Source organism: Onychomys torridus, chromosome 14, assembly GCF_903995425.1.
Source record: "Onychomys torridus chromosome 14, mOncTor1.1, whole genome shotgun sequence".
In the NCBI taxonomy this organism is placed as follows: Eukaryota; Metazoa; Chordata; class Mammalia; order Rodentia; family Cricetidae; genus Onychomys; species Onychomys torridus.
In genome coordinates, this window is record NC_050456.1 from 49405155 (window position 1) to 49426352 (window position 21198).

General features: G+C 44.1%; 1 protein-coding gene across 2 annotated transcripts in view; it reads left to right on the top strand.

Moving 5' to 3' along the window:
• The first annotated feature begins 374 nt into the window (after window positions 1-374).
• The window catches only part of Susd6 (sushi domain containing 6), a 102269-nt gene continuing 81445 nt past the window's right edge, over window positions 375-21198 (top strand). Inside the window, exons 1-3 of one of the 2 annotated variants that reach the window (XM_036206063.1) lie at window positions 375-717; window positions 16169-16337; window positions 17694-17811. The gene's annotated coding sequence lies outside the window, so the exon portion shown is untranslated. The remainder of the gene's footprint in view (window positions 718-16168; window positions 16338-17693; window positions 17812-21198) is intronic. The other variant, XM_036206062.1, reaches the window with a different exon arrangement.

Below are 21198 nucleotides of genomic sequence, written 5' to 3' on the forward strand. Positions count from 1 at the left end.
AGATAATAACCTGCTTCAGAGATAGGTCAGGCAACGTGTGCGAAGGAGCCTCTTAAACAGCCATATACTTGTTTGCAAATGACAGTAATTAAGACATCCAAATAATAACCAAACAATACAGTAAAAGAACTGGAGAGCGCTCTAGAAAGGTGGCGAACTAGAGTCCGTATTTAACAGCCAGTGTCGTCAGAGCGACTGTCTCTTTAAGGCACCCCGCCCATTTCCCCGCCCCCCCCCCCCCCCCGTCCCCCAGAGGCGTGTCAGACAAGGTCGGCTGCGCGTGCGCACGAGACTCCGCGGGGCGGTCCCCGCGCCGCGACGCCGCCGGCGCTTGTTGCGTGCGCGCCCGGCCCCGCCCAGGCCCCGTCCCTTTCCCTCCCCCTTCCCCCCTCCGCGGGGCCTCCCCCGCCCTCCCGGTACAGCTGGGCCAGTGACGCTGGCGCGGCGGCCGCGGCGCTCCATCCATCCTTCCATCCATCCGTCCATCCAACCAACCTCCGAAGCTGGCCCCCGCTCGCGTCCTGCTCCTCCCGTAGGCGTCCGACCGCACGAGCCGGCCCAGGGCACGCCAGGCGTCGCGGGGTCCCGACCGGGAGTGCAGCAGCCGGCCGGGCGGGCGCGCGCGTGCAGCGGCGGAGCGGGTTCTGCGGCGGCGGCGCGGGGTGCTGCGAGCGCCCTCCCCTCTTCCCCGGAGGTCTCGGCGCGGACTCCCCCTGGGTGAGTTGTCACCACCGCCGCCCCGGGGGCCGGAGGGCCGGCTTTGTGTCAGCGGCGCGCGGGGGCTGGTTGTCAGGGCACGGGCGGGCGCGCACCTCCGCGGGGACCCCCGGGCCTCGGCGCGGCCGCCTGCTCCCGCCCCGGCCGGTGTCAGCGCCGCGAGGCGCGCCGAGGTCGCCGGGCTCCGGCGCCCTGAGGGCGGCGGCGGCGGCGGCGGCGGCGTGGCTGTGCGGTGTCGGACACCCGAGGATCGGCGCCGGGCTCCGGGGAGCGCGCAGCGGGCCGAGGCCCTCCGTGTGGCCCTGCTGGCCCTCCGGCCCAGGGAAGCCGCGGCCCGGCGCGGCGGGTCGGGCTTGGCCGAGGAGGGTTTCTTGAGGGAATCTTGCAGCCGCTCGCCGGGGCGCGTGAGCTCCCGGGAGCCCCAGCGCCTGCTCGCCTCTTGAGTCGCAGAAACTTTATTATGTGGGCTGCAACTCGCCCGAAGCCACTTCCTGTTTTGTGTTTAATGGGACTGCATACAGACTTTCTGTTTTAATCCTTGCAAAAGTCGTACATGTTTGTGAGTCCGAACGGCCCCTCACGGTTGTGGTTGTGCAGCCACCGGGGTGGAAAAACTTAACCTGTAACGGAACTGGGAGGACAGCAAGGCCCAGGAAAAGAGGAGTCAAGTTCATTGGGAACTTCATGGCTCGACAGGAGAGGCCTAATGTTGTGGCCACACACTTCTATGGTGACAAGGCAGTGTGCTGCCCTTTGTTGCTTTTGCTGACTGGGGTTTGAAGTGCTGTACAGAGAGAGAGGTGCGGGGGACGTGATCCAGTTCAGTTAAGCCATGGGTATTTACTCCCTTCCAGATCTGCGGCGTCTTTCCACTCTCCACAGTGATCGGTTCGCTTTTTGCTGTTAGAATCCCTTGAGTTAAAAAAATTCACACACACACACACACACACACACACACACACTCACTTTTGTGTTCTGGGAATTCTACACCCAGATTGTCACCATCTAGTGGAGACTAGTAGAGACATGCCCTTGGCACTGACTTCTTAGTTTTCTGAGCTTTGCACTTTCTCAGTAGATGCAAATAGAGATGAGAATTGTCTGAGTTGCAGGGTGTTCCTGTACCTCGGTAAAGGAATCATTTCATAAAGCGGTTGACAATATGGACAACTTCTTGAGGGTTCATTGTGTTCCAAGCTGGTTCTAAAAAGTTTCACTTAAAAAAAGCTACATTTATTTGGTGTATGTGAGTTCGAGTGTGTGAGCTTGTGTTTGTACACGCCAAGGTGCTGGTGCAGAGGTCAAAGAACATCTTGCGGGGGCTGGTTTTCTGCCTCCCAGCGGTTGAACTTAGGTGATCAGGTCTAGTGGCAAGTGCTCTTAACCACTGAGCTATGTCATGGGCCCAGGTTTCACTTTGGATCTCATTTAATAACATTCGAGGCAGGGTGGATGTTATCCTTATTTTTCCAGTTGAGATAAAAGCCACACACGTTAAATAATTTAGGGCCACACATTAATTTCTGGAGTCCCTAGATCCTTCTCAAAGCTCCCCTACTTGAAGCTGTTTCTCTAATTATAAGCATCCCTAACTCTTTCCTGGATGCACATTTACGGTTGGTGTGCACAGTACGATGTGTTTCGTTCTGTTTCATGTGATCACAGCTTATACCAGTGGGTGCCTTATATTAGCGATACTGTGATGAGTAAAACCGAAACCAGACAGGTCTTCATGGTGCTCAGTTTTTTCCCCCTGTTTTGTTTTTTGTTTTTTTGGGGGGGGGCACAGGATTTCTTTGTGTAACAGTCCTGGCACTCACTCTGCTCACCAGGCTGATCTTGAACTCACAGAGATCCATCTGCCTCTGCCTTCCAAGCACTGAGATCAAAGGTGTGCGCCACCACACCAGGCTTGGTTCTGAATTTTAAATTTATTTTATTTTGGTTTATTGTGGTAATTTTGCTATTTTTTGGAACTTGTACCCATTAAGTGAGAGGACAGTTATGAGTTTGAAACCTGTAGATGGGAGTCCTGTCTCCAGAGGGACTTTGAAAATGTAATAGGAATGATATACGGGTCAAATCCTCACCTCCTGCTATGGAAAAGCCTCAGGGTGTGCAGTCCTGGGAGCAAACCCAGCACATGGCAGTTTGACCTGCTGTGCCCAGCTTCTCCAAATCTAGCATTCAGGCTCAGTGAAGGAAGAGGAGGACAGGTAAAAAGGGGTGCTGCAGCCTGGCAGGTGGCAAGACCTCAGCACTCTGGCGGCTTTCTGGCTGGTCTCCATGGTGTGGTGATTGATCTGGAGCTCTTATGTAATGATGGGTCTTCCTGACAGGGGATTTCCTGCTGCTGTAGCTGGGGCAGCAGTTCCTGCTTCCCCGCTTCCCCCAGACACCACACATGTGTGCAGAGGTAGCAATTCACTTGGCTTCTAAAAGTCAGCCTTTCTAAAAAGAAGTTTATTATTGCTCTTCTGCTCACATTATGCTTGCCCATTTCTCAGATTAAAACTTACCTTTGGTTGTGCAGTGTCTGTAATCTCAGCACTGGGGAGGCCTGAGGTCGGAGAGTCATGAGTTCCAGCTAGCCCTGCTACACACCGTGAAATCCTGTGTCAAAATCAGATGTCAAAAAAACCCAAACAACCCAATGGGCTGGAGAGATGGCTCAGAGGTTAAGAACACCGACTGTTCTCCCAGAGGTCCTGAGTTCAATTCCCAGCACCCACATGGTGGCTTACAACCATCTGTAATGACATCTGGTACCCTCTTCTGTGTATATAATAAATAAATAAATCTTAAAAAAAACCCCAAAAAACAAATTTCCCCCCTCCCCCAATATCCTTGCTCTCATTTCATACTTTTTCCTTGTGCTTTTTCTGTATCTTTGGCTCTCTTGATAGCTGTTCACTGCTGGTATCCTCTGGAGGCTTAGAGAAATAATAAAGTGTCTTAAAAATTCGGTTAGGGGGCTGTAGAGAGAGCTTAGTGATTAAGAGTGATGCTGCTCTTGCAGAGGACTGGAGTTTGATTCTTAGCACCGAACCAGCTCACAGTCATTCGTAACTCCAGCTTCGGGGCGGGGGTGGGGGGTGGGGCATGGGTGTTGATGCTCTTTTTTGGCTCCAAAGTGCACACAGACACCTACACAGAAACAATAACATCTTAAGAATTTTGTGGAGACTAGGCGTGGTAATGATGCCTAGTCTCTGGGAGGTGGAGGCAGAATCTGAGGCCAGTCTGATCTACATAGTGGATTCTAGGGCAGCCAGTGCTACAAAGTGAGAGCTTGTCTTTAAAAAAAAAAAAGAAAAAAAGAAAGAAAGAAAGAAAGGAAGGAAGGAAGGAAGAAAGGAAGAAAAAAAAGAAAAGGAAGAAAAAAAAAGAAAGGAAGTTAGAACATGATTTTCCTCATTTCGGTACCAAACAGGTGATCTGGAAGAATGAGGCAGAACCATTTGCCGGCAATGAAGGAATGCCAAAGAACACATGGTACTTGGTTTTCCCTTATTTCCATTTACCAAGTGTCACTTCATGAGAGGTAGTGGCAGGTCCTTGGAGCCCACTTGGCTTGGCCACCTGTCTGCCTTATATTCATTAAACATTTTACTGAGCTCTTGGATTGGCATGTAGTCTAGCTGAAGCTTATGAGCAGAATTCATTTCCCCTTTTCTGTCTGCCTGAACTCACAGGATTCCTGCTGAGAGCATTCTCTCAAGCAGTATGAGAATGGAGAAAAGGAACAGATAAAGGAATCCTGTGTCAAGTTCGAGGCCAACCTGGTCTACAAAGCAAGTTCCAGGACAGCCAGAGCTGTTACATAGGGAAACCCTGTCTTAAAAGAAAAAACAAAAACAAAAACAAAATAATTTCTTGCTGGGCAGTGGTGGCGCACACCTTTAATCCAATACTTGGGAGGCAGAAGCCGGCGGATCACTGTGTGTTCGAGGCCAGTTTGGTCTACAGAGTGAGTTGCAGGACAGCTAGGACTACACAGAGAAACCCTGTCTTGAAAAACAAAAACAACCACCACCACCACAACAAAAGAATTGCTGTGTTGCCGACTTGACTGTGACGATTATGACATTTGGGTTAAAGGCAAATATTGAAACAAATAATATGTGATAAGAGATTCTTTGGTTTCTCTGAAAATTGCTTCTATGCAGGGAACACTCTCTGTCTCAGTCCATTTCCTGTTATTGTAACAAAGTACCTGAGATGTGGTAATTCATGAAGAAGAGCAATTTATTTGGCTCAGGGTTGGAAACCAGGAAGTTGGGGAGCTTGGCACCAGCGTCCTGCATCATAACACAGCACAGGGTATCACATGGTAAAATGAACAAACCAGGTAACTGGAGTCTCTTCTCCTGTAAAGTCAGCATGGGTGCCCCACCCTGGGACCTCACTAATCCTAGTTGTCTGCCAATGGATCTGTTCACCTTCTAGTCCCAAGTAGACTTAATATATGACTTTGAGGGTTTTCTAGTACTTTTAGGGGCACATTCAAACCATGGGATGAAGAGGAGGGAAGATTCTGAATTCCAGGTTAGCTTGAGTTGTTTAGTGAGATCGTTTTCAAACCAACCAACCAACCAACCAAAACACAGCACCCACATATGTAATAACAAAGCCTTCACCTAGTCGAATGGTTTTTAGAAAATTGGTGCTCATAAGGTATATGGCCACATTGTAGGATGCTTAAAAACTTAAAGCAGTGGAAAATAACTGGTGTGGGAGAGCTGTTTGCTTGCTGATGGGACGGAAGGATGCAGCTTAGAGTTGGGGCTAGAAGCTTTGTGATACCGAGTATTTGAAGCTGTTGATCTTGAGACTCAGGAAGCAGTCAGGCAAACCTTGGAGTGACTGACCTTGGGCATGAAGGTCTGTTTACTAGATCATGGCTGAGATTCAAGTAAGGAGACATTGTTCCTTTGGTTGGTGTATGATCATGAGTGCTGCCCTGTAAACATTTTTATGTAGGACTGGCAGGCACCTGTTGTCTTCTGTCTTTATTCTCATATCTGTGCCTGTCTGTCTATACTACTCCCCCCCAGTTTTTTTTTTGGGGGGGGGCTGGAAACCAGTGAGGTTTCTTCATTTGCTCTTTGTCTTCTGGTTCTCGTCTGTGTGTAGAGGTCTCCAGGTACCTTGTAGATCTGGAAGTGGTGCTGAGCTGGGTCACTGCTGCTTCAATCCCAAGGCAGAGGAACAGTGGAGTTTGTGAAGGTGCTAGGTGTAAGAGTAGCAGGGAGTAGAGCAGCTACAGTGGGAACTGAGCAGGGGTTCAGACTCTGTGTTGTCTTGATGTGTCTCCCACCCAGAGACATCTGAAGGCTGCATGCCAAGCATTCATGCAGTACTCCCGAAACAGGATATTAACGAAGCATTCTCTCAAGCAGAAACAGATGTAGTTGCCTGTTACTGTGGTCAGTGTTGAGAGAGCTCTAAAATTATCTGGTAGCCATGTGCCCTGCCATACTCCCTCCAAGTACCAATTTAAGCGTTTTGTTTTTATTTTTGTTCTTCGCAGTGCTCCCTTGCTTGACTTGTGAAGCTAGCCTGGGATTCCTCCTGACAGCAGCAGACTCAGTGCTTTCTCAGCCTGCAGAAGTGGTGACTAGCCGGTCTTCATTACTCAGAGCAGGATCTTTTCTGTTGAGAAGTTAAACGGCTCAGGATTCTTTACTCCTGTAGGTTGAGATTGGGAGCAAAACCTCAAGGGATTTGAAAAGGGACTCTTCCATACTCCCTTTTCTTACTTTTGTCAAGGAGGAACATGTATCTCATCTCCTCAAACCCAATTTACCACCACTAGTGACTCATCCGCACCCACAGAAGTTTAAGATTGGAGAGGAGTTGCTGAAGTTCTCTCTTGGCTGGAATGGCTTTGGCTTTTGACGAGGCTGTGAATGAAACTGGATTTTGGGAACAGGATAGCTGCGTGTTAGTCCAGATCTTCCTCCTTTGGGTTGCTTTCAGTAGATCTCTGTAAACCACGTGGGTGGAAATCTGAAGAGGGGAACCAAGGAGCTGGGTTGCCTGTTTTGCATCTTAAATTGTAATTGTCTGTGCAGACTGTTTGAGGAAAGACTGAAGGGGAATTTTTCCTTTAATTGCCATTAAAGTAGGAAAGGGTTACAGAAAGGTTGGAATACAGGGAGAATAAAGATCATTATTGTGCAACCTAACATTCTCTGTTTCTGTTTCTAACATCCTTGTGGTAATCCTTAAACATCCAGTTTTGAATTTTGTTTTTCTCAGCATTATTCTTTAACCATTTTCCTTTGGTTAACCCTTAATAGTTCAAATGGCTTGTGGTTATATATATATTTTCTAAGTTCACCAAAGGAGTTTTTTTGTTTGTTTGTTTTTTTGGCATTTAGCACATTATTTTGTCATGTGACTTTTTAAAGAAATGGCTTTGTTGGCTAATAACTTACATGTCATAAAAATCCACCTATTTAAAGTGTGGCTTCTTTCACTTAGCATATTTTTGAGGTTTGTGTTATAGTATGTTATTCTGTTTATTACTGAGTAATATTTCTTTGTATAGATGTACCACTTTTTAAGATTGTTTTATTTATTTTTTGAATTTTTTGAGACAGAGTCTCTCTGTGTAACAGCTCTGGCTGTCCTGGAACTTACTTTGTAGACCAGTCTGGCCTCGAACTCGGAGATCGGCCGGCCTCTGCCTCCTGAGTGCTGGGATTAAAGGCATGTGCCACCACCACCTGCCTAAGATTTTTTTTTTTTTTTTTTTTTTTTGAGAAAAGGTCTTACAATGTAGCTCTGGTTGTCCTGGAAATCAGTATGTAGACCAGGCTGGCCTAGAATTCATAGAGGTCTACCTGCCTCTACTTCTTGAGTGTCAGAATTAAAGATGTGTGCCACCACTGCCCAGTCTATACCACTTTTTTTATGCATCAATTGATAGACATTTGTGTAGCATGACTCTTAAAAGTTCTTATTAATAAAACCAAACCTGGAGCCAGGTATTGGGGTGAATGCTGGAAGATCAGAGAAGCAGAACAAACCACAGCTTCCTCACTTTGCCAATTCCTCAGCTGATCCTGTTTCCTCAGACTGGAAGTTTCTGTGTCCTCATCCGAAATGGGTCTCAGCTGAACTGTGCTGCTCAAAAGCCTAAAAGCTTAACCAGCCAAATGCTGCTAGTTCCTGGTCCTCACACCTTATATACCTTTCTGCTTTCTGCCATCACTTCCTGGGATTAAAGGTGTGAGTCACCATGCTTGACTGTTTCCAGTGTGGCCTTGAACTCACAAAGATCCAGATAGATCTCTGCCTCTGGAATGCTAGGATTAAAGGCCTAACCTCTATGTTTAATATTGTGGCTGTTCTGTTCTCTGACCCCAGCTAAATTTATTAGGGTGCACAATATTTTGGGGAACACAATACCACCACACATTTGCATATACAATGCAACTGTTTTTTAGTATGTTTGCAGGATTGTATAAGACCACCCCAATTTAATTTTAGACTACTCTCATCAACCCTCAGTGAAATCTATTACCTATCATTTCTCTACAGTCTCCCCAGTCCTCAATCACCACTGGTCTACTTTCTGTGTATGTTTACCTTCTTGGACATTTCATATTGTAAGTATGGTATGTAGTCTTTAGTAACTGGCTTCTTTCACTTCTGGTTACTTTTTTTTTTTTTTCTTTTTAATGTGTATGGATGTTTTTCCTGTGTACCATGTTCATGTAATACCCGTGGAGGCCAGAAGATGGTGTTAGATTTCCTGGGACTGGTGCTACAAACTGTTGTGGGCCATTGTGTGGGTGCTGGGAATTGAACCTGAGTCCTCTGGAAGAACAGAGGTGTTCTTAACTGCTGAGCCGTCTTTCCAGCCCCATTTACTATTGTTAAGGTTTATTGGTGTTGTATCATTTATCTGTGCTTCAGTCCCAGTTTATTGCCAAGGAATATTTCTTTGTATAAATATACCACACCCTACTTCTGTATCAGCTGATGGACATTTGCATTGCTTCCACTTTTGGTTTTGAATAATGTTGCCATGTATTATGGTCTGTATATATATATATATATATATATATATATATATATATATATATATATCAATAATGTAGTCATTATTCTAGGCTAGCTTTGAATTTGAGAACCTCCTGCTTCAGCCTCCCGAGTGCTGGGATTACAGACATGCGCCACCACTGCCTGGCTCTCTTGGGGCTATATGTTAAGGCTGCATCTATAGTTCTGGTTTTAGGTTAACCTTCTTGACAATGCAGTTTAAGGAAAAACAATGTTAGAACAAAATCTCTTGTTCTGTTGTGATTGCCCTAAACTTTGGTGCAGAACCTAATGATGAGAGTTGACAGATAGAATGATATCTAAATTTAGTGTGCAAATACTGCTTCTTAAAGAAAAAAAAAAAGTAGAATATTTTCAGTGTGAAGCCTCAGTTCTTTTTTTGGCTGGGGAGGGGGGGTTTCGAGATAGGGTTTCTCTGGTGCCTTTCCTGGAACTCACTCTGTAGCCCAGGCTGGCCTTGAACTCACAGAAATCCACCTGCCTCTGCTTCCCCAGTGCTGAGATTAAAGGCTTGCGCCACCACTGCCTGGCTTATGAAGCCCCAGTTCTAAAGGGTCATTGTACTTTTCAGAGACATCTTTACCCAGTATGCCACAGTGCTTTCAGTATTAAATGTGATCTGTAGTTCTCAGCAGTTTTTCCTTTCCTTGTAAAAATTGTGCTGGGGTTCCATGTACCTTCTGGGGAGTTAACCAGTATGGTAGGGGAAGATCTGAAGTGGCCATGAGTGCAGTGACTATGTAGATGTGAGAAACAGTGCTCTTTAGGACAGCTTTCACAGTCCTCAGATAGGTGGACTTGGGCTACAGCTGAATTTAAAAAAAAAAGATCAGGCTAGACACCAGAAGGAGCAGATGGTGCTGCTGAGAGTGTCATTTCCTCTATGGGATCTAATCCTGAGCATTTACTTCAAGCCAGCCATCGTACTGGGATAATATAATGGCTTGTCTCCTTTCGCCCTTGTCCTATTTGGAACTGGCCTTCATAATCATCAGGTTCTGCTTTTTTTGCTTCTAGATCATTACTAAAAGCCCTTGAAACGACAGACACACTTACAGGCCACCTAGTAGTTGGTTTTTTTTTTTTTTTTTTTTTTTAATCAGAGTGTCAAGACAGTTTCTTTCTAGAGAAACATAGGGAAGGGCACATGCCCTCCAAAACACAAATATGGGGAACTTTAGTTAGCCTTCTCATTTCTCTAACCAAGCCAAAGATTAATCCTCCCGGAAAGTTCTTCAGGTGTGTGTATAAATATTCATGAATGCAGCTATAACTTACCTGGCTGAGTTCATTGTCTAAAATGTTGGGATTTGGAGTAGGCCCAACTGTTAATGCAAATTCTATTCCCGAGCCCTAGAGTTTCAAGATGCCCAGTGAAGAGTCAAATTATTTTTTATTTTTATTTATTTTGAGACAAGGTCTATTTAACCCTAACTGTTTGGAACTCATTATGTAGATCAAGCTAGCCTCCAATTCACAGAGACCTGCCTGTCTCTGCCTCCACAAGGCTCTGCAACACCATACTGGCGTAAAATTTCTGACTCTAGGAAGGTTTCTGGATTCCATCAGGTTCTTGTGCAATAAACCAAGTATATGAAGAGAGAGTGTAGGCTCATTAAAGTTGGGAGAATTGGACTTTTGAAGTCTGAGTCTTCTTTCCCTCTTAAAAGAAAAAGGAGAAATTGAGTCTCAGAGCTTACTTTGAAAGGATCAGTGGAGAAGCCAGGCTCTTACCCCAGTGTGATCACCTTGTCATCTTGTTTCTTGTCCTCCTCTGAGCCTGTCTTTAGAAAGTAGATTGGATCCCCAGCCAAGTTGGTGACTCATTGTTTTGTTTCTTTCTGAATAAACTCATGTTCTTCTATGGTGTGTTGTTTTTTGAGACAGGATATGTCACCAAGTCTGGTCTGGAACTGGCAAGTATCTGAGGATGACCTTGAACTATGGTCCTCCTGCCTGTTTGTCCCAAGTGATGAATTATAGGCTTGTATCTTGATTTGCTTCATAGTCGGGATAAAACCCAGGGCTTTATGAATGCTGGCAAATAGTCTATTGTCTAAGTTACCTTAGCCTCTGCAATGGTGGTTTTGAGTCTTAATAGTGAGCAACAAAGAGGAATGTGCCTTTATGATGTTTGAAGGAGTAGTTAAAAAAAAAAAGAGAGACTTTTTATTTTAGGGGGGAGAGAGAGAGAGAGAGAGAGAGAGAGAGCGCGAGCGAGCGAGCACGTGTAGGGGTATATGTACTTGAGTACAGGTACCCATAGAGACCAGAAAGGGGTGTTGGAGTCTCTGGCCCTGGAATACATGTGGTTGTGAGCCACCCAATTACTTTGCTGGGAATCAGTCTCTGGTGCTCTGGAGGCAGTACATGCTCTTAACTGCTGAGCCATCTCTCCAGCCCAAGGGAATGCTTTCTTAATATGGGTACAGTTGCATGATAGCTAGGCTTCTTCACTATTTTTTTTTTTTTCCTGTGCTGTGCTTTTTTTGTGATTCAGAAATGCTACTTGACCTCAGGCCAATGGGTTGTGTCCTCTGTTGTTTTTATTCTCCTTAGGTCTTCCAGGTGAGACCGTGGCAGGCGCTGTTGCTGTTAGCATCCTTGACACAATAGGATTACTTGAAGATTGGGAGACAGCAGTCCTGTGGAAGAGCCCCACCCCCCACCTCCTCTTTACCTTCCCCCTCCCCACTCTGCTCTCTCCCTTCCATTAGCAACAGAACCCCTTCATAGCTGTGGGTGTGACTTCCTGGGGTTGATGATGTGTGCAGTCAGCCAGCCACTTAAAAGACACCTGGACACACATCTGTAACAGTATGTCTCTAGTCAGCTAGGAAAGAAACAGCTCATATATTCTCTTTTCCCCCTTTCCTGAAAGCTCGTGAACAAAGTTTTATATTTGGTGCTGTTGTTTTGTTTTGGTTGGTGTTCTCAGGGCATTTCTAGACCATTAGTGAATGGTATGCTAACTGTTACAGACCCTTATTGTTAGTCCTTGATTATTTCTCATCCATCTGCAGGTAGACGCTCTATTCAAGAAGACCATCTTCTTCCTTGTTTAATCCTATGGGGATTTCACTTGGTACATATCAGGGTAGCAAGAAAAGCAGGCTCTGGGTTTTTTTAAGAGTTGATTGGGAGGCTGGAGAGATGGCTCAGCGGTTAAGAGCACTGGCTGCTCTTCCAGAGGTCCTGAGTTCAATTCCCAGCAACCTCATGGTGGCTCACAGCCCTCTCTGTAATAAGATCTGGTGCCCTCTTCTGGTCTATAGTCATATGTGCAGACAGAATGCTGTATACATTATAAATAAATAAATCTTAAAAAAGAGTTGATTGGTCCCTCTTTTTTCCTGTTTATGTATACCTTCAAGTTTAATAATTTATGAGGGGATAATCAGTTTGGGTTTGGACTGGTGAGAGGCAGGTAGTTACTGCAAAAACCAAAAGGAAGTAAATTTATTTATTCGGCATGAAGTGAATACATCAGCTTGGTGCCATATATACATTTTGTTTGTTTGTTTTTTGAGACAGGGTCACTCTATGGAGTTTGCTCTGTAGATCAGGCTGGTCTCAAACTCACAGAAGTCATTTTGCCTCTGCCCCCAGATTAAAGACAGGTGCCACTATGCCCAGCCCATATATACAGTTCTAAAAGAGAACAAAATAGTCACAATACTTGCCTGTATGGAGTTATCAGTCTGGGGAAATACCCAGGAGTTAATTTGGAGATCTCTGTTGTATACAGTAGACACAAAGCCTTACTGTTCTGGCTTTGTTAGTGGTTCTTTATATTGGGCTTACAGTCACCCTGAAAGGAAGGAGGGCCTGGGACAGAATCTTTGGGGAGTTGCTTAATCTCACTAACAATGAACTACTTGCTAGATCTAGGAGCTTGATCTGGTTGGTATAAGGCTTTTTTGTTTTACTTCACTTAATCACATTTTAATCTGAGGTGTTGGGACCCTGGAGTCTGTGTCTTTATGTGTGTGTTGACGGGGTGGAGGCTAAGCAGTGGCTCGGGCTGACCTGACCTCTGAGAAGAAATGACTCTCCACAGAGATAAAAATATACAGGGATTTAGGACTATTGGAAACCTGTGTCTTTCACTGTTTATAAAGCCACAGTTAAATAGTGTCAGGAAAAGATCTTACCAATTAATAGTTCTAACAGGACATGGCCCTTATCTATTACTTAGTCTATTCAGTCTGAGCCAAGGGACTCTCAAGTTTGAGGTCAGAAGCCATATGGTGAAACTCTATTTCAAAAATAAGTAAGAGTTGTACCATGTGTGTGCCTGGTGCCTGTAGAGGCCAGGATCCCTTAGGACTGGAGTTTTCAGGCTGTTATAGCTGCTGGGAATCAAACCTGGGTCCCTTGGAAATGAAGCCAATACTCTTAACCATTGAGTAATCCCTCCAGTCCTTGGCCTTGACATCTTGCCTTTGTCTCTCAAGTGCTAGGGGTTTTAAGTAGGTACTTTTATGCTTGGTTTATGTGTTACTGGGAATTGAACCCAGGGCTTTTTTAAAATTTATTTTTATTTTTTAAGATTTATTTATTTATTATGTATACAGCATGTATGACTGCAGGCCAGAAGAGGGCACCAGATCTCATTACAGATGGTTGTGAGCCACCATGTGGGTGCTGGGAATTGAACTCAGGACTTCTGGAAGAGCAGTCAGTGCTCTTAACCTCTGAGCCACCTCTCCAGCCCAAACCCAGGGCTTTGGGCATGCTATGTGTGTCCTCTACCAACTCAGCTACGTCCCAAGCTTTCTGTTGCCCTTTGTTTTCCGTTGAGAGAGAAAACAGTAAGCATGTGGGAGAAGGGAATAGATAGGATAAGTGGTGTGTATTCCATAGATACTTTTTTCCCTCTCTCGTTTCCCTCAAGTCTTCGTATTTTACTTTATTTATTTGATTTCAGGGACAGGATCTCATATATAGCAAGGGCAGTCAAAAACAAACTATAATGGACTGGTGAGATAGGCTTATCAGTTAAGAGTACTGGCTGCTTTAGAGGACCTGGGTTAAGTACCCAGCACCTACATCATAGGGGATCTAAAACACACTTCTGACCTCAGTGGACACCAGGCACATACATGGTGCATAGACATATACATGCAGGCAAAACCTAGACACATAAAAATAATAAAAAATTTTTTAAAGACACTACAGGTTCTTTAAGTGTTATGGTTGAAAACAAAAAGGTGTATTTGCTAATTTGCAGGTGCGGGTTTTGTTTATATAGTCTTGTTGGCTTTTGTAAAATCTTTGGTATCACTTATGCCCTAAAACTAATTTATAAGTTTGTTTTGCAACTTAGAGAAGTAAATATATTTGGCATGAATGTGAATTCAGTTATAGATAAGGAAATGGTTAACACAGGATGATTTGTTTCTTTGTTCTTCAGAAATGAGTAATTCTGTTGGTGCTCCTCATTTGTCCTGTGTATACTTATCTAGAAGTACATGCTTATTTTTAGGACTATAGATAAAGAGTGGTAGCATGAACAGATGTAAAAGCCATTGGTGACACCTCTACTAGGGAAGATCTAGATACGGTGGTGCTAAGGTAAGGAATTTTTCAAGTAATGCATTTCAACTCATGTGCTAATTGTTCAAGAATTTATTGAATGCCCTCTCCCATATTCTTTGCAGCACAGTTTAACACCTAATAATGTATTATTTGAATCATTCTCCAGTGTTTTCTTACACATTTCAAACCTCTTAATTTCATCTGTTTACTCTATGCTCTAGCAGCAAAAATGCAAAAATTTTCTGCATTTTATATGTTCTCACACGGGACATTTCATATAAAGCATATGTGCCCTCCACAACTTTGGGAGTTTTTCATCTATAGATTCAGCAAACCTTACATTGACAGTTTGCAGAGAGAAGAATGTGTCTCTGTTGGGCAATGTATAGACTTTTTTTCTTGTTCTCTAAATAATACAGCATGACAATTATTTGTACAGCATTAGGTCTTACAAGTAATCTAGAGAGGTTGTAATGTATATGGGAGGATATTTGTAAGTAACTGCTGTGTGGGTTTTTAAATAAGGTACTTGAATAGTCTCAGATATTGGTATCCATAGGGATCTTGGAACCAATAATCCTTGTGAATACCAAGGGACAATTGTATATCATTTTTAGCCCTGTTATACAAGTGAGAAAAGCAAAACCTTTGACAATGAGTTGAAATTTTAAAAAAAATTATTACTTTTAATGTGTGAGTGTTTTGCCTGTATGTATGTATGTAAGTGTGTGTATGCGTGTGTGTGTGTGTGTGTGTGTGTGTGTGTGTGTGTGTGTGTATATATATATATATATATATATATATATAAAATCACCTGTGTGCTTTGGTCCCTCAGAGTCCCTCAGAGGGCATTGGATCCCCTAGAACTGGAGAAAGTTACAGATAGTTGTGAGCTGCCATGTGGTTCCTGGGAACCGAACCCAGGTACTCTGTAAGAGCAGCAAGTGCTCATAAATACTGGCTATCTCCATCTCCCCTCCCCTGAAGGAGCTGCTATACTTATATAATTGAAGTGCTGACTCAGCCTTAAATCCAACATGCTCCTGCTGGGAAATGGAAACTTCTAGGGATTTCAGATCCATAGAACTTACTTGCTGAGTAACAGCAGAGTAATAGCAGTAGCGCCTTTCCTGTTCCCCTAGCTCAGCACAGGAGTCCCAAAGTCAATATGCTTTTGTGTGTTGATGGGGTGAAAATTCTAGTGTGGGCTGGGGAGATGACACAGTAGTTCAGAGCCAGTACTGCTCTTGATAAGGACCTAGCATCTGTGGATCCTCAACTGCCTGTAACTCCAGCTCTGAGGGGATCCAGCACCAACAATGACCTGTGCAGGCACTGGCACTCAGGCATGTTCACACTTGCCTACCGACACACACACACACACACACACACACACACACACACACACACGATAAAAATAAATCTGAAAAAAATGGGAATGTGTGTCATTTGAAAAGGCAGCCCTAATATCTTAAGGAAAAATGTTCCCATATAATACAAAAGAGGAGGAGGAAAGTCCCCAGAAACAGAAATACTATCTCAAAATCCATGTGGTGGACCATCAGATAGGAGTAGAACAAAGCAGAAATCCTGAGTTCATTAGTTTCCAAACACTACCCTGGGGATTTTGAGTGGCTCAGCAAGCTCACCCCAAATTAGGTATTCTTGGAATCTTGGTTCTGACTGTCCCTTTGTAGTCATCTGATGGTCTCTTAGCCTGGTGGTGCTTCTGGGCTTACATAGGCTTCTGAAGACACTAACTTCCTTTTGATATTACCAGGAGGAGACCAGCATGGTCTCTGACTCTAAACCATTGTCCTTGTATTGTTTCCAGAGGCCGGAGTTGAGACTGCGCTGTAAGGACATTGTAGCAGTGGCAGCCTAGAATAGAAGGAATATGAAGAAGGAGTGCCAGCACTCTTGGACCAGAGATGTACTTGGGCAGCCTGCCTGCTTTCTCATTTAGTTGGGAAAGTGGAGGAGTGAAGCTGGCGGTGGGCCAGGTACAGTTTCCCTGTTCCTGTGTCCTTTGAAAAGGACAGTTGTTTTCAGAAGACAGTACTTACTTACTAGGAGGAGCAGAGAAGGTAGTGGGTTTAAGTGACCTTGCTTCAGGCTCAGCTCGTCTACTTCCCAATTGTATGACCTTGAGCAAATTGAAAGTTGATTTTTTAATCTTTGTTTTGTTTTGTTTCTCGAGACAGGGTTTCTCTGTGTAGTTTTGGTCCCTGTCCTGGATCTCGCTCTGTAGACTAGGCTGGCCTTGAACTCACAGAGATCCTCTTGGCTAAACTAATTTCTTAAACTACTTTTCTGTGTTACTTGAATTTTATACTAGTGGTATGTTTAACTGGAATAACTTATTAAAACCACATTTCATGTAATTGATAAAAGATCAGATGGACATATTTTAAAACAGAAGGCACAGTCCTGATAACTAAATGATACTCAAATCAAATAACAGGTTGAGGAAGAAATGATAAAAGCAGCTAACCCTTGCCTTCATACTCTTAGTTTTCTTTCTGAGTACGTGGCTGTGAGTAATTCTTTTGCCAAGTCTCAGCTTCTTCGACCGAAAATGAGGTTAATAATTGCGTGTACCATAGGCATGGGTTTTGAGGATTGTATGAAGCAAAAACTGTGAAGTGCCTGGTATCTAGCACATGGGAAGTACTGAGCTAACATTGGTCTTGGCAGCTCTTATTCTCACAGCAATAGCTTGAAGTGAGGTGGGAATTTCACTTTAAAGTTACTGAAGGTGATTAAGTGACTTTGCCTCCCTCCTTCACACCCTCCTTCTTCCCTCTTTTTCTCCTTTTCTTTTTAGATAGGATCTTGCTCTATAGCCACTACACTGGGTTTCGTGTTTAGGAAGGCTTTCTGAAGGCCAGATGTTGTGTTACAACTGCAATAGCATTGATGCCTATGTGGTGCTTGGAAGCACCTGTTCTGCAGTGTAGACTGTGGCACACTGGAGGTCGTAGAGGTGTCCATGCATGTATTGGCCAGGGCTGTGGACAGTGACATAGTAGAGCACCACTGTTCTGGCCCCAGGGGTTAACAAGGCTCAAGTTTGATGGGACTGTGGCCAGTTTGGGACCTCATCATTTCCCCCACATCCTGAGTTACTGAAGGGTAGGACTTGTTTCCTCTCTTCCCCTTTCCACATCTACCTTGTTTGGTACATGGCAGACTCTCTATTACCGTTGTCCCTGTTTGTGGCTCAAGTTTCTGAACTCTGTCAGGTCCAGAACATTCTAGTCTGTCTGCTGTGGAGCTGTCCTCTCTTGCTGCTGGCCACCCTGATACCACAATACTGAACCTGTGCTTACATTCTTTTTCCCCCTTTGTCCCAACAGGCCTGCACAAGACAGGTTGAGCTTCTCCAGGGGAAGACCTCCCTCTCAATCCACTTTTGTGGTTCCATGATTATCTGCCTATTGTTGATGACTGAAAAGTTTAAGGGCCAGTCCTGAGGTACCAGCTTTTTCATACTTAAGACCATCCAGGTGCCTGTACCGCTTTAGCAAGTCTGTCTGCATCCCTTTTGGCTTGCGTCTTAGGAGGTCTCAAAGACTTCATGAAAGAGAACCTCTTTCAAAAATAAGAATCATTAGAGGAGAAGCATCCTCTTATCTCTTTGTCAAAAGTCCCTTTTTAAGCACAAGTTGCTGAGGACTTTTTTCCCTTTTCTCTAGTATTGATATGGTTTTTGAAGATAGTCTGTTTGAAGTAATTCTGGTTTTAAGGGTGATGACTGAAAGTTTTGGACAAGGTTCTTATAAAAGAACCAAGTTGTGTGTTTATTTCAAGGCTAATGATGAGTTTGCAGAAGCAGCTTTAGGATACCAGGAAGAGAGACCTGGCACAATGTTTTGGAGCTGTCATAAAGGATTCTACCTCTTGGGAATCAAATTATAGACAGTTCTTGGCCTCTGAAAACTTCGGATCTTACCAGAAATTAACCACATGGGGACCAGTAAGATGGCTTAGTGAGCTAAGGTCCTCATCCCCTGAGTTTGATCCTGGAACTTACTTAACAGTAGAAGGAGAGAACTGATTTTCATAGTTTATCCTCTGACCTCCACATTCATGTCCCCACTTACAAATAAATAAATAAATGTTAAAACTTTTTTTTTTTTTAATAAAGAAATGAACCAGATGGTATTTCTAATAAAACTGACTAATGCTCTTGCTGTTAGGATAAAATTAACCTGTAAATGTGGGATTGTGTGTTCTCTTGCTTTAGGAGTTTTGGTCACATGTGGCAGGTCTGTTCTTACCATATAGAGACTTAGTGACTCTTCATTTCCATCCCTTCTGATTAAGGAGGTAGATGCAAAGTGACCAGAAGGTTGCTGATAGGACCATGTGTCTACTACAGAGATAACATCACAGAGTGAAGCCACTCATTTAGGGTAAGACTTTGAGGGTTGAGGTATGATACCTTGAGTGATTATATCTAAGTAGTAGCATAAGGGGAGAAGGACAGTCCTCTGGGGGGTAGGACAAGGCAAGAACTATTGGATAGCACTGTGGTGGGTGTTTGACCTAGGCAATCTGGTTTCATTGGATAGGTCAGGACACCAACCTCAGTAACATGAAGTACTGTAATTTACTGTGTTGCAGCTAGAACTAAAATTGCAATGATTTCAGAGCCAGTGTTTCTTTCATGGAGGACAGTCTGCGAGGACAGGAATATTGAAGTGTGGGTTGAACTGGAAAGAGAGGCAAAACAGTTATCTGAAGAGGGCAGGGCCATGCAAGGGTATTTAGGAGTGGATTGTTTAGATGAAGAAGAGTATGGGAAGGAAAGGCCAATAAAAACAGGCTAGTGTGGAAATAGAGAAGTCGAAATATATTTGTGGGGATGCATGTGTGATATTTGAGCACAATTCTTTTGTGAGAGATGCTCCCTGGGGTTTGTTCGGGGTGTAGAGGACCAGATAGTCTCTCTGTTTAGGGAGGTGCAGTTGAGCCCCCACAGGAAACCTTTTAGTCCCTGGTATTTATAGACTGGCCTCAGCTCTGTAAAAGGCAACTCCCCCTTCAATTAGCAAGGCATCATTATGTGCCTCTGAAGCATATATGGATCCCCATTTGGCCTGGTGGGAGGGCTTGAACAATGTCCCATTACATTAGCCTTATTCCCTGCTGCTTCAGAGGTTATTTCTGCAGGGGCAATACTGACATTTCCCTCTAAGTGACCCCTGGCTGCTCCCTCCCCTCTCAGGAATGAGTTGGAGTCTGGCCTGGGAATAGTAGCCCTCTTGTCTGTTCAGGCTGGCTAGGAATGCCCAGGAATGATGAATCCTGTTTGTTCCCCATCCTCTGGCTACAGGGCTGGGGTTGTTCTGTTGTTCATAGCCTGACAATTGTGCAGTCAGTCTACTTTAACATGGATTTATTGACTATGTGATAGTGCAGGGTAGGGGTGGGAAAGTATTCAGAGATGGTGGAGACAGGTCTCTGACCTCAGGAGGGAGATTGCTGTGTATTTCAGTTCCTACCCTTTGCCTAGTTGTTTTTCCTTATAGCAGGAACTGTCTATCGGCATTGAGTCTGATCTGTCTTACATGGGTATTGTAATATATAGTCACAATGGATTAAATCACATTTAAAGTGCATAAAGCCCAAGTTTGTATAGAACTAAATTAATGCAATAAGATAGAGTGATACTAAATGCCAACATGTATAGAACGATGTTTTTGTTTTGTTCATTTTGAGTCAGCATTTTGAAATTTAGCCCAAAGTGTCTTTAAAGTTAAACATAACCAAGGCTGGTTTTTCACGGCTCTTTGTCTCACTGCTCTGAATTCCGAAATTTCAGCTATGTGCCATCATACTATTGAAAGCTTTCTTTGTGGTAGACACTGTTCTTACTGTTTTGTTCTATGTATTAATTTATCTTCCCAGCAACTTTGAAATTGTTTGTAACCATTCTGTACTTATTTATAATTTAAAGATTTTTTTTTTTTTTTTGGATAGTATTGAGTATTGAACCCAGTGCTTCCTGTACGCTAGGCAAATGCTGTACTACTGTGTTACATCCTAGCTCTATTTTTTTGTTTTTTCGAGACAGGGTTTCTTTGTATAGCCCTGACTGCCCTGGAATTCACTATGTAGACCAGGTTGGCTTCAAACTCACAGAGATCTGCCTGCCTCTGCCGCCCGAGTGCTGGGAATAAAAGTGAAGTGCTTCACTACCCCCTGGATTTTGTTGTTGCTGTTTTTTTTTTTTGTTTGTTTGTTTTGTTTTTGTTTTTGTTTTTGAGACAGAATCATGTATACCAGGGTGGCCACAAAGCTTTCTACATAGTCAAGGATAACTTTAAACTTCTGATCCTCCTGCCTCTACCCCCCAATTTTTGGGATTGTAGGTATGCATCATCATGCTCTGTTTATATAGTGTTGGGTTTGCAATCAGAGTCTTGTGCATGCTAGCGTGCCTTACCAATGAGCTACATCACTAGCTCTCCAGTTCTTTTTATTTTGAGAAAAGGTCTCACTAAGTAGCCTAGGTTGGCCTTGATTCATTATACAGCCCAGGCAGGGCTTTTAAATTGCCATTCCCCTTCCTCAGGCTCCCAGGTAGCTACTATGATAGGCCTATACCCCAGGCTTAGCTTTAAAAGGGTTTAAAATTAAAACCCTTGCCTGCACTGGCACAGCTCACAGGTAGCAGAACCAGGCTGTCTGAACTCTTGGCCACATGCTGTAATGATCTTGTGAGCTCACAGCACATGGTGGACACTGACTGTTGTTGGCGAAAGCACAGAGGCACAACTTTAAAGTGAGGGCATTTTTACTCCATTAACAAACAAGTACAGAGATCCCAGCAATACGCTTTGTGTTTAGACTCTT